Raw genomic sequence first — 16,875 nt, 5'->3', positions numbered from 1 at the left:
GGATAGCTTGACCACAGTTGTCCATGCATTGGTAACCGCAAGGTAGGATTACTGCAATGCACTCGGAGGGGGGGCTACTCTTGAGGTTGATGCAAAACACAGCAGCTAGGTTGTCTGTGGGGGCAAACTATCGCCAACATATAACACCTTGCTTGTAGGATTTGCACTGGCTGCCTATCTGCTACCAGGCCAAGTTCAAGGTGTTGGTACTATCATATAAGGCCCTATACTGCTCAGGACCACGTTATTTGAGAGACTGTCTTATCTCTTATATACCCAGTAGGACACTGCAGTCTGTGGGAGAGCTTCTCCTGCAAGTTCCAAAGATTTCAGAAGCCCACTCCACAGTAACTCTGAGTAAGGCTTTCAGCATGACTCCCCCTCTCCTGTGGAATAGCATTCTTGTCAAGATTAGACAGGTGCCCACTATCTGCACTTTCCAGAAATAATTGAAGACATTTTTTGTTCCGAAGGGCTTTCCCAGCAGGATGAGTAAGTCACTACCATGGATGTCTACTCTGTATTGTTGGGTTTCTTTATGTATTTATTAATTACATTAATTACCCTTCGTGCCAAAGGAGAACAGGCAGACAAATTAATCTCCTGCTTTCCATGTTGTTTAACAGGCTTTATTGTTCATCACCTTGAGACACATGTGTAGAAGGCAATGATGACAATGATAATTAATAACATTTGACCAGCAAGAGATTGCTGTTGAATTACTCCTAGAAGATACATCAGTTGCATATTGCTATTTCTAATGGAATACTTAAGACACAATGGAAATAGCACAAAGTAGTATTGAGTTTGTTGCATAAGTGGTAGCACAAGCAGAGGTACACAAGCTAGTCCTGCCCTGGGATCCTGCTGGGAGGAAGGGCAAGATATAAATCAATCAATCAATCAATCAATTAACAGTCACCCAGTATAATAAGAATATCAGAGGTTTTTTTATTTATTTAAATCATTTCTATGCTGCTTCACATTTCCAAAGGAATCTCTAAGCAGTTTACAACCCATCTTTAAATTATCATATAGAACACTGCAGTTGTGCTAGAGGTTGCACAACATCTTTTACATGTACAAGACATCCACTGGATTTGGCTGCTGTGCTATGCTAAGAATGAGGCTCCCGCTAGCGGAATGCCTGTTTCACTAGTGGGCTGCCAAAATTGGATATCACCATGTGGGTGTAACTTTCTGTCCTCCAAGTCAGAGATAGTTGGGACAATGTGGCCTTTCTGTCTTCCAAATCATTCCCCCAACCCTTGCTTATTGCACAGGACTATTGGACAGCCAGTGTTCTGATCCTGAGGACAAAGCAGAGAAGAACTGGAATAGCTACTCCTCACTGCAGTGGAAATGCAGACAGTACGAAAGTGAAGTACGCTGCTGCTGCAAAAGGCTGATGCAAGAACCTTCCTTAGGAAATAGAACCACGATTGGGGATATGCAGACAGGAGCTGGCAAAGTCCTCAAGGGCTCCCATTGAGTCCTAAGGGACAAAGTGGACCAGTTTGGGACACTGTTGAGAGGAAGCAAAACATGTTCCTCCTATCCAGACACTGAGGTCACCAGATCTAGAGTTAGCCCCCATCCCACTAGGGTCCCTGGATTTATGCTGTTATTGTCTACCTCAGAAGCAGCCAACATAGTGCTGTTCAGATGATGCTGGACTACAACTTCCATCATTCCTGACCAGTAGCCATACCAGCTGAGGCTAATGGGATTTGGAATCCCAACAACATCTGGAGGGCAATATATTGGCTACCCTTGGTCTACCATACAGGAATGAATGGGTATATTCTCCTTTGAGGAAGAATGACACAAGTAAGAACTGCTGGATGGCTCAGCTCCTGCTGAGGGATGCCATGGAAATGTGGGCCAAATCCTCATCTCCCCCACAGGTGATTATAACAGGGGATGGGGCCACTTACCCATCAATCACCATAATGTCACACGACCCCACTTTAAAAGAAAGAATTCAAGCCAGGCTGTAAAGCCTGCCCTACAAGGCTTGTACCACTGAGTGCAAGCACTGCTTTCAGCAGGGATCTGCTGCACTAGGGAGACCCCATTGGGAACTCTCTAATGCAGCTGATCCCAGTGAGTGCTTGTTCCTGACAGCAAGCCCCCACTTTTGGCAGCAAGCCCCCTTGCCAAGGAACAATTGGGAATGCACTTTAAGGCTCCTGACTGTTCCTTTGCTGTCACAACTTTACCTGCCCCACACCTGATGTCATACAACACTAGGTATGGAATAGGTGGATGTGGCTTGGGGGAAATGACCTTATAGGCCAAATTAGATCCTCTGTTGGGCCTAATCTGGTTCATGGGCCAAAGGTTGCCCCACTTTCAGGAAGGTCTGCTCACCAGACTATTTCTCAGGGGCTTGGATAAAAGCCTGTGCCTAAACTGTGAGCAGCTTGCTTCTATCTCATTCCAACCTTGTAACATCAAGAATTTGGTGCCTGAGTTTGCTTGTTTTCCTCTTCTCATGCCTTTTTTAGGCTGGAGGGCAGGGACTGTGCTGCTTTTATGGATCCTGGAAGCCACTCTGGAAACCTTTCCAGCAAATGAGCAGGGTACAGGGGACCCAAGCATTCCACTTATTTTAAATGAGCAGGTGTTATGTAGCAAAGATGCCCTCTATACTGGAAATGGAAGCACCCTGCACCTTCATCACCACCTACTCCAAGCACCTATCAAGCATACAGTTACAAAGTCCCAACAGGCAAATTCCATACTCTTCTCTGGTCCAATCTGGCCAATGCCAAGAAGGTGGCAGCATACAACCACTACCACCCCACTTCTCCCATAACCCCTGCCTTGCCTACCGGACTCATTCTTGGAGTTCATGTTGTCCTTGTTGGTAGGTGGCTGATCAATGAAAGATCAGGAAAAAGGAGAAAACAGCTGTCTGCAGAGCTACGTTAGGCCTACAGGAGCGTTCACGTAGGGGGTGGGGGCTGACGGCGGAGATAGTCAGATGCCGTTCTGCCAACACTGCTGAGACATCCCTTGTGGCAAAAGGGGAAATCCTTCTAGGGAACCCTAGGGCAAAAGAAAAAGAACACCACATCAGTAAGAGAAAAACTCTCCTCAAAAGAAGGAGACGGCTGAACAAAACCAAGCTGTTCTGCAAAGGGTCAGCATTATGAAGAGTATATAGAATCGGCCTACTATGACATAGCCAATTTCTGTTCCAATCAGCATCATATTTGAGCAGAAGAGGCTCTGTGAGAAGGAAGGTGTGGTTACCCTACCCCATGCTGTTCTGCTCTAGAGCCCCACTTCCACAGCTGCTCTCTTCATATCCTCTTTCACCCATGCCATGGGAACCCCCAGACTACAGGCACACACCCCATCATACTGCATTTGTCCAAGGGACCACAAGTTGATTAATACTTTGACCATATACTGCACATGTCGACTTGGTAACCTATCTGCTCTGTATATATTTGAGCTTTCTGCCATGGATTCACTAACCAGTTGAGACCACTCCATAGGTTAATCAATCCATGCCAGAAATTATCACATGCAGAGATGATAGCTCAAGAAAACAACTTAAGGTCTGGATAGATGCCTCCATCTTGATGCCAGGAGAGTTGATCTAGAAAGACAGAGGTTAGAGATTTACTCAGTTGCATTGGCCTTGCAATGGACTGTGGCAATTCTTTAATGTACTTCGTGAAGGAACTGATTAATTTAATTTGCAGATTTACACACTTTTTCTTGCTCTGTTTTAATTTGTGTTTTCAACAGTACAGCGGGGGGGGAGTGACTCAAGCATAGACATTGCAGGTCAGGTGACATAACTGTAGCAAAGAGTCAAACGTTTAAGTATATAGAAAACTTTTACCCATTTTAGAGACTGGAAAACACCAAGGTTAACATCAGTTCCAAGGACAGAGAAAAGAAGTAACAAACACGCATGTAAGCATCTTTACTGTTAGTATGTTTTTACACTAGCCCAGTGGTTCCCAAACTTTTTCCCTACTTGAAAATTGCTAAGACTCAATTCAAATTGTAATATAGTAAAATACAATTTAAGAAATAAAAGAAGCAATTAAAATACAATTAGAAATCAATATTCCTATTTAATGTTATGGATATGCCATCTTCAACCGCTAATCTGCAGACACACAGCAGACCATCTGATTGAAGTTCACGGACTATTGCTGATGCATGGACCACAGTTTGGGAGTCCCTGCACTAGTCCTCTAGCACAGACACAACATTTACATCATGATACAGACAGGAAACATACAGTGATACATAGAAACTATCCCACTCCATAATGCATACAGACACAAGAAATATACAGCCCCTCCAGAATGGAGGGAGGGTTCGGGTATATTCAGCAATCTGTCATTAGTAGTTGATTTATAATGGACTGTCCAAACATAATTCCACTTTATTAGTTCTGCAATGCTTTCCCAATGTTACCATATTATTGCCATCCACAAGGGCAAAACTTGTGCTGTAGTGCAATAAAAGAGGGACAAAGAGAACCCCAGAGCATTTGTGGTATAAAAAGTTACATTGCCTCAGTAGGAAGTTATAGGACATGCCCCAATTGGAAATGAAGCAGTATATCTAGCCCAACACTTCTGCAGGCACAAATAGTAATGAAAGCAAGATTGCATATAACTGCCCCGATGCCATCATGAGCAGAAATCATAATGAATGCACAGTAAGAAGAATTTCTGGAGAAGTCCCATACAGAATCAGACTCTCTCACACACATACACACACACAGGAGCTGGCTAGCAGAGTAACCCCAGAGTGGGCAGCAGGACCCACTGAAACCACTGCTATCATCAGCAACCTAGAAATTGAGCCTCAGTTCCTAGGGCACTGCCTGCTGCTACTGCCTCTGGCTGCTCAACTGAGCCTTTAGTCCTGACTGCCATCCACTGACAAAAGCCATCACCACCCCAGCGGATACCAGCATGGCAGCAACTCTGCTTCATGCACCACTATTGGAGACCTGGGAGAAATTGAGACCTTTGTTTTAATTCTCCAGTTTAGCATTCCATTTTTTGTTTGTCAGGTTTGTAGCATGACAACTGCACTGAACACTGAGCTACCCAGATGAAAGTTCGGTTTGACATATTCCAGCACCATTCCACATATCAGGTTGAAATACCAGTCCATCTTACACACATTTGCAGAAGAAAATGCAAAATACAAAGCAATGTGGTATCTCCAAGTGATGCGTCCAAGTGAAAACTGACATGCATATCTAGGACAACTTTATTCATTTCTATTATGAACCACTGCATTGCCTGACTCCTTCACCAAGCAGCAACAAGAAAAATACAACGCACCGTTCAATATCTTATTGGAAGATTGAGTATTCACAAAGTAATTTATGATAGAATTCTATACTTTGAAAAGTCTGAAGACCTACCCAACACATAGGTGGTGCCAGAGGGGGTCAAGGGGAGGAAGAATCCAACAGGCAATTACACACCTGCCCCCCCCATTTAGGATGGGAGCATATGTGTGAAATATATTTTATTTCAGAAATAAAGTTTCCTCCACAAAACACACGTATGTGTCCCCCTCCCATATATTTTTCTGGGGTCACTGCTGCCTCAACTCCTGCAGCAGTTGTCAAAGGGAGGAGGAAAAATGATGATATATTGCAGCATAAATTATATGACTTGGAAATTGAGAGTTGGGGTACATATGAAGTGCATTTTTTAAGAACATAATTATGAACATTTGTTTTTAGAATATATTGATTTATATTTTAGTCATCTGATTATGCCTATCGTTTTTAATTTTTTTAGTGCTATTTTAACTTTTTGTGTTAAATAGTACATATATATTGCTAAATAAATAAATCCTACATTTCATGTCAAACAAACTCTCCCCTCTCTACTCTTAAGATGGGGAGGAGCAAAGGAGACCTCTTGAATAATATGGTTTGCTAGTACTTTATTAATGGGAACTTTCTTTTACCTATTAGGTGAGCAAAGTGAACTCTTTGGTTTAACCCAGGGCCAGGAAACCTTGGAGTCCAGCAACATCTTGTGAGTCAAACTCTCATCATGCCCAAACAACATGGCAAGCGGTCTGGGATGATGGGAGTTGTAGTCTAGCAACACCTGGAGGGCCACAGGTCCCCAGGCCATGGCTTAATCCAAGAGTTTGACATCGAGATATTGGAAGGAAATTTGGTACACAAATACACAATTCTATATTTTACTTTTGAACACCAGGTCAACTTTCACAGATGGTTTCAAGGGGAAGAGGAAAGGTATGAAATGTAATATGGTATCTGTTCTACAGGCAGAGTTAATGCAATCAAAGTTCATGAGCACACTCAAGACAGTACTGGCTGTTTCAGGTTCAAACCCCAGCTTAGTTTCCACACCTGTTTACAAGGATGTTAAAAACATAAAAATATTCAACAGAGCATTCAAAGGCGATTTCCCCTGACCATTCAAATGATTAAAATAAAATTTGGTAAGTTTATTACAAAATTCTTCATTTTTCAAGCAGGCCAAGAAAATTGTAAACAACAGTAAAATGGATATTTTGGACAGTGGAGAACAGGTGGAGCAGAGGTCACTGGGAGGGTAGAATCAGTAAACAAGGACAAAGACAGAATAGGGCAAGACTGTAGAAAACTTTAAAGGTAAGTACAGGCGTTTTGTGCTGCATGCAGAAGGAGATGGGAAGGCAGCATAAGGATTTGAGAAGTGTGTATTGCATGGCCTGTACAGATTTGTGGACAGAAGTAACAGACCTGTGCTGCCCCACTGCCTTGAGCAACAGGATCTATACCCCACTAGTTTTCAGAAAGGATATAAGGCCTGTTAGAAATGGACAGTAACTCAAATCCTTTTGAGGCAGTGGAGGGAAAAACAGTTGTTCATTTCCTCCCCACCCCTCACGCACTACTACTCCTGGAATTAAACCATTAAGCTAAAGACAATGGAGCACCAAGACTCTTATTTGTTGTAGTCAAGTTGAGAGAAGGACTGAGAATGACGAGGGCTCTAGATTGTCCACCACCACCACTACCTTCACTTTAAATGCAGCTCTGCTGCCTCCTCAGCTTGTTCAGAGGAAGTGGGGGGTGTTCAGATTTTGTCCATCCTTCCTAGCCATCCAGTTGCCAGTGTATGACATCAGAGACAAGATACGTCCCTAGAGCTGAAAGCGGGTCAAGCTTGTGTCTCAGACATTGGGCTGAGCTTCAGAGCCGCCTGGACAGTAGCAAGAATTTTGTAGCTTTCTCAGGACCTCCAGAGCCAAGTGCCACCATGGGGATGATCTGCCTTTTTCCTGTGTTATACTTGCCAAATTAATAGATGCGATGGTCATTGGTGAGCACATGTGGTGCACTATTGCTTGGTCTTTGTTTTGCAAAGCACACATCAGCAAATCAGACCAATAGCAATGCTCTTCAAACCAGCTACCACAACACAGTTAAATACACAGCAGTAGTAACCAGGAATACCCTCACCAAGGAAACCTGGCACCATTTCAATGCTTTTGCTTATTGTTAAAAATTCCCAACAACCTGCCAGTCCTGACTGGACTGGATGAGGATTATAACAGACCAAGATGCAATTCTGCTGTTCCCAACAGAGGGAAAGCTGAATTCAAACTCCAAGCCCACAGCCCCAACTCTGTTCAGATAGGTCAAAGAGACAAATGAGGCATAAATCTCCATTGTTCTCACCAGGGGTAACATAGATCAGAGCTGAATTGTAAAACTCTAAATCCCTAAGGCACAAGAGACAACAGCTATATTCTCTCTAGGTAAATGTATGTCATTAGGCTGCTGCTAGAGAGGACCTCAGGGCTAAGCTACATGTTACATGCAAGCACATATAATGGTAGCCTGACAGTTCTTCCCCCCCATGGGAAGCTGTGTTGTGCAGCATTATACCAGGTCAGACTATTTGTCCATGTAGCTCAGTATTGCGACTAGTAGTGGTTCTTCAAGGTCTTGGGCAGAGATCTTGCCCATCTCTTGCTACGTGGAGATGCCAGGGATGAAACCCAGGACCTTCTGCGTGCAAAGCATGTGCTCTGCCAGTGAACGGTGGTTCCTCCCTGCTTTGGGAGGAGGTGATTGAGAATAGCAGGAAACATTTGGGGGAGAGGCACAGCTTTTTCCTCTTAAGAGACCCTCCTTCCTGCTTCTCTTTTCTCAGGGACAAAATATACAGCACATGTACTATCCTGGTTGAAGATGTCTCACATCACATCTGATCTGGCTTTCAATCACTCTCGCCTAAAGTGGCTTTTCATTAAAAAAATAAACTAAACAGTTGCATGCATTTGTGTGGAAATAGCAGTTGGGGGGGAGTTATCCACTTCTCATCCCTTTACCTCACCATTTTTTGCAAGTGTTTAGCCCATAATTTTGGTAAACTGGCAAATCTGTAGTTCTGCTTTAACCTAAACCCTTTTGAAATGTAAGAGGTTTGGTTGGGTGTAGAGATTTCAGGGGTGTGAAGGGTCACTTCTCATCTGTAGTAATTCCTATAATCCTTTTGTTTATAAACAGCCTAATGTTGCACTTATGTCTTTGCAAGGGAAATGGGAACTCTACATTGCTTTTGATTCTCAGCGTAATTAGTCTTGGCATGATGTGGAATTCTTCCAGTTCTGAGACTGAAGGGGAATTCATCAGAACTCGCATCATTGTGAGAAACCCGGCTTGTCTGTTGCATGTTTCATTTTAAAACTCCTCACGTGGAGAAAAGTGAGGGGGATCCTGCTTGGGGTTCACATGGCTTTCTTTGGCTATTCAGTGCTTTGGTATGCAAGCAGCAACTCTGTAGCCTGCATCTGCAATGATAACATCTCTTCTTTATCTGGACAAACTGACCATTACTGCTACCAGCAGGAGCAGATCCTGACTAACTGTATTGGGTACCAAACCCTGGAATAAGTGTGAGTGGCGAGAGGCAAAATATGTTTGTAAAAGGCACTTCTGCTCAAATGCAATGCGAGAAACACATTACTCTTCAACTTCTGGAGGAAAACATAGATCACCACCTCTACTTCCATGATCCTCTCCTCAGTGGCCTTAAGAAGGCCTCCCAGTTTTCTTCATCTAATGTCCCACTTGTTTTCTTGATCTTTTCCATCGTGACTCTGGCTGCCATCTCTCCTGTTACTGTCTTGCCACATCAACACTTTGGTCCTCTTCTCTGGCTCCTTTCCCATATTTCCAATACAGCTTGGGACCAGGACACCTGAAAGATAGTTTCACCCCTTATATACCCAGCCAGTCACTGCAGTTAAGGGCCTCCTGCAAATACCATCTGATAAGATCCATTTCACTCAATATACGATTCGGGCCTTTAGTGGCAGCAACCTTTTGGAATTTGTTCCCCTAGTGTGGTATAGTGGTTAAGGTGTTGGACTACGACCTGGGAGACTAGGATTTAAATCCCCACATAGCCATGAAGCTCACTGGGTGACCTTGGGCCATTCACCGCCTCTCAGCCTCATGAAAACCCTATTCACAGGGTCGCCATAAATTACATTTTTAAAATATTAGATAGGTGCTGTCTTTTTGTCACCTACTAGAGACCCTCCTTTTCCAACGAACCTTTTGAGTAGAGATCTTTCCCAGTCTGCATCAATATTAGAATTGTGTTTAAGATGCTTTATAAGTTAATATGTTTTATTGTTTGCCGCTCTGGGATCCTTTTGGGAGAAAGGACAAGATAAAGATTAATAATAAATAAAGTAAAATATTCATACATGCCACCATCTCCCTTATTCATAAAAAGAAATCAAAACCCTCAGTGCTCCATTATCTTTAGCTGAAGTTATTTAATTCCAGGTTACTAGTCAATAAACAGTGTGGTATAGTAGTTACTTCATTGGGTTAGGACCTGGGAGACCCAGGCTGAAATCCCCACTCAGCCATGACACCTCACTGAGTTATCTTGGGCCAGCCACTGTCTCTCTACCTAACCTACCACAGAGGGTTGTTGCAAGGATAAAATGAGGAGAACCACATAAGCTATCTTGAGCTCCTTGGAGGAAAGATGGGATATAAATGTAGTAATAAGTATGTATTATCTGGCTGGACGATGCTGGGAATCCATCCTTACCCTACTAAGTTCAGCCTGGGTATTTCAGCACCTCTCAGGAAGAAAGATTTTTGGCCAGGAGGGATCCTTTTCTGGATTGAAATGTACTTTCCTGATGGATTCTACATAATCCAAATTCTGTTTGTCAAGGTTCTGAGTACATTCAGGCTAATCATCCTGGGCAATTTCAATGTTCGTGTCTTATCACAGGATAGCTCAGGAATTTGCTAATGTGTCACCAAGACCAAAAATTAGACCTCTGGAGGGCCATAGTTATCCATCATGTTCTAGATCCATTTCAATCTCAGTTCTAGACACATTCTTTTTATTTTTATTCATATTCATTTCATTTATAGATCACTTTCCATAGAACATCCCAAAGCAATTTACCAACGGAACATAGTTTTAAAAATTCAAGTCTAGATACAGACTGGGAAACAAATCTCCACTTAAATGGCTTGTTGGAGGAAGTGCCAAAAGATAATGGATACAGCACCCATCTGTTATGTAATGGAAGGGAGTTCTAAAGGGCAGGTGCCTGTTAAGTAGGCAACCTGGCTGATTATTGTAATTTTGAACTTTAAAATTTTAAACTTGTAATTTTAAATTTTTTAAAACACACCGTAACTATTCGTTCTACTGAGCCTCTCCTTTCAACTTTGTTGCTACCTCCACTTCATCATCATTACTTTGTTTGACAATCCCCTATCCTCTTTCCCTGCACAGCTGTTCTGAATATCTAATATGGCAGGGATGGGGAACCTGCATCCTGCATGCCAAATTTAGACAGGCCAGGGTTCCAATTTGGCCTGTAAGGCAGTTTTCCCCAACCCATATCATAAGCAACGTTAGGTGCAGGACAGGTAGAGACGCGGCTGGATCGGCTGTGCAACTCCCCACATGGAACTCAATCGCACAGCCAATCCCTGCAAAAAACAGAGATTGATTATTGACTATAACTCTCCAACCAATAATAGGGATCTCAACAGGGGATGAGCAGACTTCAGGCTTGTAAAAACTATTTGTTTTTCACTAGAACCCCAAGATCTACCAACCACAGCCAGATGCAAAAGACACACATAAGCACATTCTGAGCCTAGGAATCTGTTTTCTGTACCAGAACAGAACTGAACTCTGAGTCTTTTTACACACAAGACCACTGCTGGTTAGCTTTCTTTATTTCAACAGCCTTATTTAAGTAGAATAAACAGTTGTTTTTAATGATGTTAAAACAATTGGAAACTAGAAACTCTTGCCAATCTTCTGCAAATCATCCAGAGGACTATAGCTAGATCCCAACCTACCTTCTGCTCACCATTTAACACATTTACAGAACCAAATAAATATTATATAATAGCAAAACAGTAGCAATTTTGTATGTTGCTTTCTAAGAATCAGCAAATTATGGTTGATGCTCATATTGCACTCATTTATTCTTACACCGCAACTATTTCGCAAAAACACTGTGTTCAATTAACAAATGCATCTGGGCTTCTTTTATTTTGTCTCTTTATTACAGGGACTTTACTACAGGGTTCTTGAATGCTGCCCTGGTAAATCAAGATCAGAATGTTTGAGTCTATGCATCAAGTAGATCTTAACTCAGAAAAAGCAGGGACAGCTTGGCTGGCAAAACTGTATGGATTTAACATTTGTTTAAAGTTATAAGGCACAGCACACCTGCTACAAATATATACACCTCACTCTCTACCCGAGTATCACAAGAGAAGAAATAGAAGCAGGCATGGAGAGGCAGATAATTTGGGAAAGATCCATAGGCCACTGGTGGACCATACAGAATGCCCAAAGAACTCATTCAGTATGAAGCAGCTTCTTATGGTCTTACAAGTTGATTGTGACTACGCAGCAGTGAGGCAAAAGCACTCTCCATAGGTTCAGAGGCACTCTGATATTACTTACAAGGTTTAAGGCCAAGACCTGAACCTTTCAAGCAGTCTCTGGAGTTAGGTGCCAGTATTGTAGGAATCAGCCTTCACTGGGACATGGGAAAGGTGACAGGATTTCTTACCTGCCTCCTGTCCGTCCCAATCAAGCCATACTCCAAATTTGAATTGAGGGTGGCAGGCATGAGACATCAAGGAAAAAGTTCACATCTCCCCTAGTCACTGTGCACACCTCTGGAAGCAAAAGTGCTTCATACAGAACACTGATCTACAGCGTTTTGTCCATTGTTCTTTTGGGGTGTACGCAAGGGGCAATTAACAGGTGGGTAGAATCCCAGGACTACTGGATGACAGGCATGGGGAAAAAACAAGAGACCATCTTGTTGAAGGCTCAAAGCACGTCACACATTATCTCAGTAATCCTGTTCAACAGCTTTGTAACAACCAATATTGTTTTCTACATATTACAGGTGGTTGGTTTGTGGCAGGGGGGAGGTTGAAAAATAGTGATTTGCCTAAGGTCACTCAGCAAGTTCACAGTGAGCCGGGTATTTCCCACCCGACTGCTTATCCTTCTAACTACTGCACAACACAGAAAATGCAGGGCAAACTAGACACACAAATGGGGAACAGAGGTACTCATGCCACCTAGACCACTATACGCTACAGACAGAGAGAGCAGGTGCACTGCACCAAGTGCCTGCAGAACAGGGAACTCCAAATGGCTCAAGGGAGAGGACAGGAGAATGCCAAAAAGATCTGGAAACCCAAGAAGATCTCTCATCAATTTGACTGAGTGAAAATTCTGCAGAGGCACATTTTGCCAGATAGAGTATCAGCCACTAAAACCAAATTCCAAGCAAGTGGTCCAGAGGCAAAGACAGCCTGCGCAGAGCCGAAGCAAGTCACATGAATCCCTCTATTACATTCTGCAGGCAACTCATGTCTGTCAGCTCCATTCCAAACAAAACAGTCCTGTACCTGAAAGAATAACATGGCATGAGGCTAAGTAGGATTTTGGCCTCAGGAATCAAGTTCCTGCTTGTTTCGTCTCAACATAAATTTTCCCATGCCACTCTTCTCCCCCCCACACACACACCGTCTTCTAGTAAGTGCTGGGAAGCAGCTGGAATATGCAGATGGGAGACTATAATTGGCCAAGGCATGACATTAAATAGAGTTCAGAAAATATGTAAAATGGTCTTTAGAACTTTTTAATCATGTGACTGAAGCTTGCTAGTGTCACTTTTGAAAGGTTAGGGAAAGTCCAGCTGAGAGCTAGGACTAGGGGCAAATCATGCATGCACTCCAGAGTAATTGAGCTTGTCAGTTACAACAGTATAATACCCAGCCTACAAATAATTGGGGGGGGTGATGGCTTTTTACTCTTAAAATCTGGCTAGAAGTGTAGTTTCACTGCCCTCTTTGATCTATGGATGTTCCTTCAGTCTATGGCATTCCTCTGTCACCCCACAATCCTGCCTGCCCCCTACAGTATCAGAGTGCGATGCTGATGTCCATACATTATTTCAATTTCACGCAGACATATCGTCTACGAATTAGCTTCCATTACTTTCTGCCCAAGCATCTGTGGAATGAAAAACATAAAAGTAACATGCATCTAACCTTTTAAAAAAGAAGATTCCTCATAAAAACTTATCAGCTGCACAACCTAGGCCCATTTGCAATCCAGGTAGGAAAGCTGCAGCTTCACTATCTGTACCCCCATTCTCTATTATTACCAACTGCTACTGCTGTAAATGTTGATCTTCAGCTGTGCACAGAATTGTCAGACTGTACTTTTTTGCATTTCATTGCCATTTTGGCCCATTTTTCCTCCCTTTTCTCATGTACTACACATATATATATACCCACACCCTTGCTAGCTGAGGATAACACTTCATGCATCAGATCAAGTGCACTCTAGTCCATCAAATTTTATGCCATATTAGATCTAATCTTTAAGGTGCTACAAGACACTATTGTTTTTGCTGCAACCAACAAAACACAGCATCGCTTCTGGAAGCTATCTGCACCCCATTCATCCAAGCCTCACTGACTGACAATGTACTTTGCAAAGCATGCTGCAGATGAAGCCAGAGCCCAGATTCTATGTTCTAGAGAAGCTTTGTGAAGATGATGTCAAGTAAGGACCCATTGTTAAAATAGCAAATGACACTATGGAGATTTCTTTTATTTGAAATCCCACACATTCTGCCTGTCTCTCACACACAGAGACTGAATACTTCTAGCTTTTTTAACAAGCACATTTTTCTTTGCACACTCAATCACCGCATCACCAAAGCCTTTACTACTGCAACAAATATTAAGAGAATTGGCAGCAAGAGAACCCACCCCATCCCCAAACACAGTGAGGGGTGGGGTGGGTGTGAAGTTAAATTAGTTTGCTAAGATGTAAGCCTGAGAGCGGGGTGAGGGCTTGATTTTATTTATTTTTTTAATCTTGCTTGCAGTTGCTTTGGCAACCAAACTTAAGCTTCATAAGGCAGTTTGGGGATAGACCCACACACACACAAAACAGCTAGATGAGGAACAAGATGCTGAAACCGAAAAAGAAATTGGAAGAATGATTAATTTGATTAGGGGGTCGAGAAGGAGGGAGGTCCAACATGAAAACATTCTCCTCAAGAAAGGAGGGAGAATACTGACACACACGATTAATCTGTGTTCTGAATGAGGCCTCACACCTCACCTTCTTGTCTCTCAGTCCTTCATTTGAAAGTCCTCGCTCATGCGAAAATAGGACACGCACGCCGGGCACCAGGGTTGAAAAATCTGCGGTCGTTACAGGCTTATGATTTTTCCTCTGTCGCTAACCCCACACATAGACACACACACACCATAGTTTTCAATGACAGAGCGGGAGGCAGAGGGAGTGGCCTATGGAGAAAACACCCCAACTCCACCCTGGACCGGGTGCCACACACATTTAGCATGGCTTCGACCAGCGTTCTGCTGGCCACCCCACATGCTTACAGACACACACAGAACACGCCAGCCTTTCTGGTTCCTATCCGCTTCTCGTCGGGCTCGGGTAGTTTCTTTCAGTCACAACTTTAGCGCGGCGGGAAGATCCTTCGCCGCGTTCCCTGCACCACCCCCGAAAGCGCCTCGCTTCAGACCTCAGCGCTTCACAACCTCTCGCCCAGTCCCCCCCCCCGCTCGCTTCTGCAGCTCCATAGCCCTTCTCCTTTGCCCGCGAAGGCATTGGCAGAAGGGAGTGCGGGAAAGAGAGAAAATGCACCGGGAACCCCTCAGCCATCCCGGTCTTTCCTTTACCTGCCAGAAGATCGGGAAAATGGCGCGTTGCTGCTGCTGCTTTTTCTTGCAGATGTTCGTGCAGGATGGAAAGCTGCAATTACTGGGCCCAGCCTGTCCCAGATGTATCTCTCTCCCTCTTCCCTCCCACCCCTCAAAGGGAAACTATAACCGGCTGTCCCTGCCACTGCAGCCCTTCATAACCACAACCACCTCCTCCTTTTCCTCTTCTCCTCCATCTTTGCCGCTGGCTTTGCTTGCCCTCCACCGCCACCACCAAACACTAACAACAACATTCAGTGACGTCATTCGCCGTCACGTGACGGCCCCTTTGCTCTATAAATAGCCTTGCTCCCTAGTTTGCTTAGTCCGCGTGGGGGCAAGGCTTAAGGAGTGGGAGGGGCTTTGTCCTGCTTGGTGTTAAAGGGCCCGGTGGAACAAGCTCAGGCAGCCGTTCGCAAGAAACTTAGAAAAGAAGGGAGGAGGAGAGTTTCCCCAACCTTCTCTCAGCCCTTTCCTCCTACTGCATAGTAGGGATACTAAGCATACCTTCCAGCAATTTTATCAGATGAAATGTGGGTCATGCTATAAGACCGGCCCAAGACGCCTCCCCCACCCATCAGGGTCCACAGTGTTCAAGAACAGTCAGGCTCTGGGGGGTTTTCCGGCTGATAAGACTGGTGCTCCTGTCGAAGCCCTGGCCGATCTGTGGAATACAGAGATGACCCGGGCTGTTGACACGATCGATCGCTTCTGCGCGCCCTCTCCTATGTAGAGCTCATACAGCTCCTTGGTATACTCTGGAGCTGAGAGCGATGAAACAAGACAGGAGGCGGCTTGAGCGGAGCTGGAGACGAACTCCCGATGAATGCAATTATGAGCTGGTTCGTGCTTCTACTAAGCTCTATGTAGGAGCGGTGAGGGCGGCAAAAAAACATTTCGCCGCCACTATTCAGTCATCTGTCTCACGCCCACGGGAGCTTTTTAAAGTGGTTCGTGGCCTACTCCATCCAGGCCTACAAGATACGGCAGATACATCGGTAGCTCGATGTAATAAATTTGCTGAACACTTCCAGCATAAGATCTCATGCATTCGCCGGGCCTTAGACTCCTATTTAATAGCAGTTAATCCTACTGAGGTATCCGGAGCACAGTCTTGTCATGTTTTGTTGGATGAGTTTCAGTTGGTTCAGTTCGAGGACGTGGACAAGGTGCTTGGACAGGTTTGTGCGACCACTTCGGTACTGGATCCTTGCCCCTCTTGGCTAATTAAAACTAGCAAGGAAGGAACAGTTGGCTGGGCCAAGGAAGTGATTAATGCCTCTTTACGAGAGGGAGTGGTCCCTGGCTGTCTGAAAGAGGCAGCAGTGAGACCACTCCTGAAAAAACCTTCCTTGGACCCAGAGGATTTCAGCAGCTACAGACCAGTAGCCAATGTTCCGTTCCTGGGCAAGATCCTGGAACGTGTGGTTGCTGACCAGCTCCAGGCGCTATTGGATGAAACCGATTATCTAGATCCATTTCAATCGGGGTTCAGGCCTGGTTTTGGCACTGAGACTGCCTTGGTCGCCCTGTTTGATGACCTATGTCGGGAGAGAGACAGAGGGAGT

General features: G+C 44.2%; 1 long non-coding RNA gene across 2 annotated transcripts; it reads right to left on the bottom strand.

The window, feature by feature from the left end:
• Positions 1-576: 576 nt before the first annotated feature.
• On the bottom strand, positions 577-15,565 carry LOC133367015 (uncharacterized). 2 transcript variants are annotated; one of them, XR_009758498.1, is made up of 3 exons: positions 15,287-15,565; positions 2,838-3,054; positions 577-867 (listed from the first exon to the last, which is right to left on the bottom strand). It is a non-coding gene; the product is annotated as an uncharacterized LOC133367015 (long non-coding RNA). The 2 variants fall into 2 exon arrangements; XR_009758497.1 differs by having other exon boundaries at positions 578-864.
• Positions 15,566-16,875: the final 1,310 nt, after the last annotated feature.

The sequence above is a fragment of the Rhineura floridana genome, chromosome 11 (assembly GCF_030035675.1).
Source record: "Rhineura floridana isolate rRhiFlo1 chromosome 11, rRhiFlo1.hap2, whole genome shotgun sequence".
NCBI lineage: Eukaryota > Metazoa > Chordata > Lepidosauria > Squamata > Rhineuridae > Rhineura > Rhineura floridana.
Note: the sequence above shows the minus strand (reverse complement) of the source record. Positions and strands in the feature narration are given on the sequence as shown.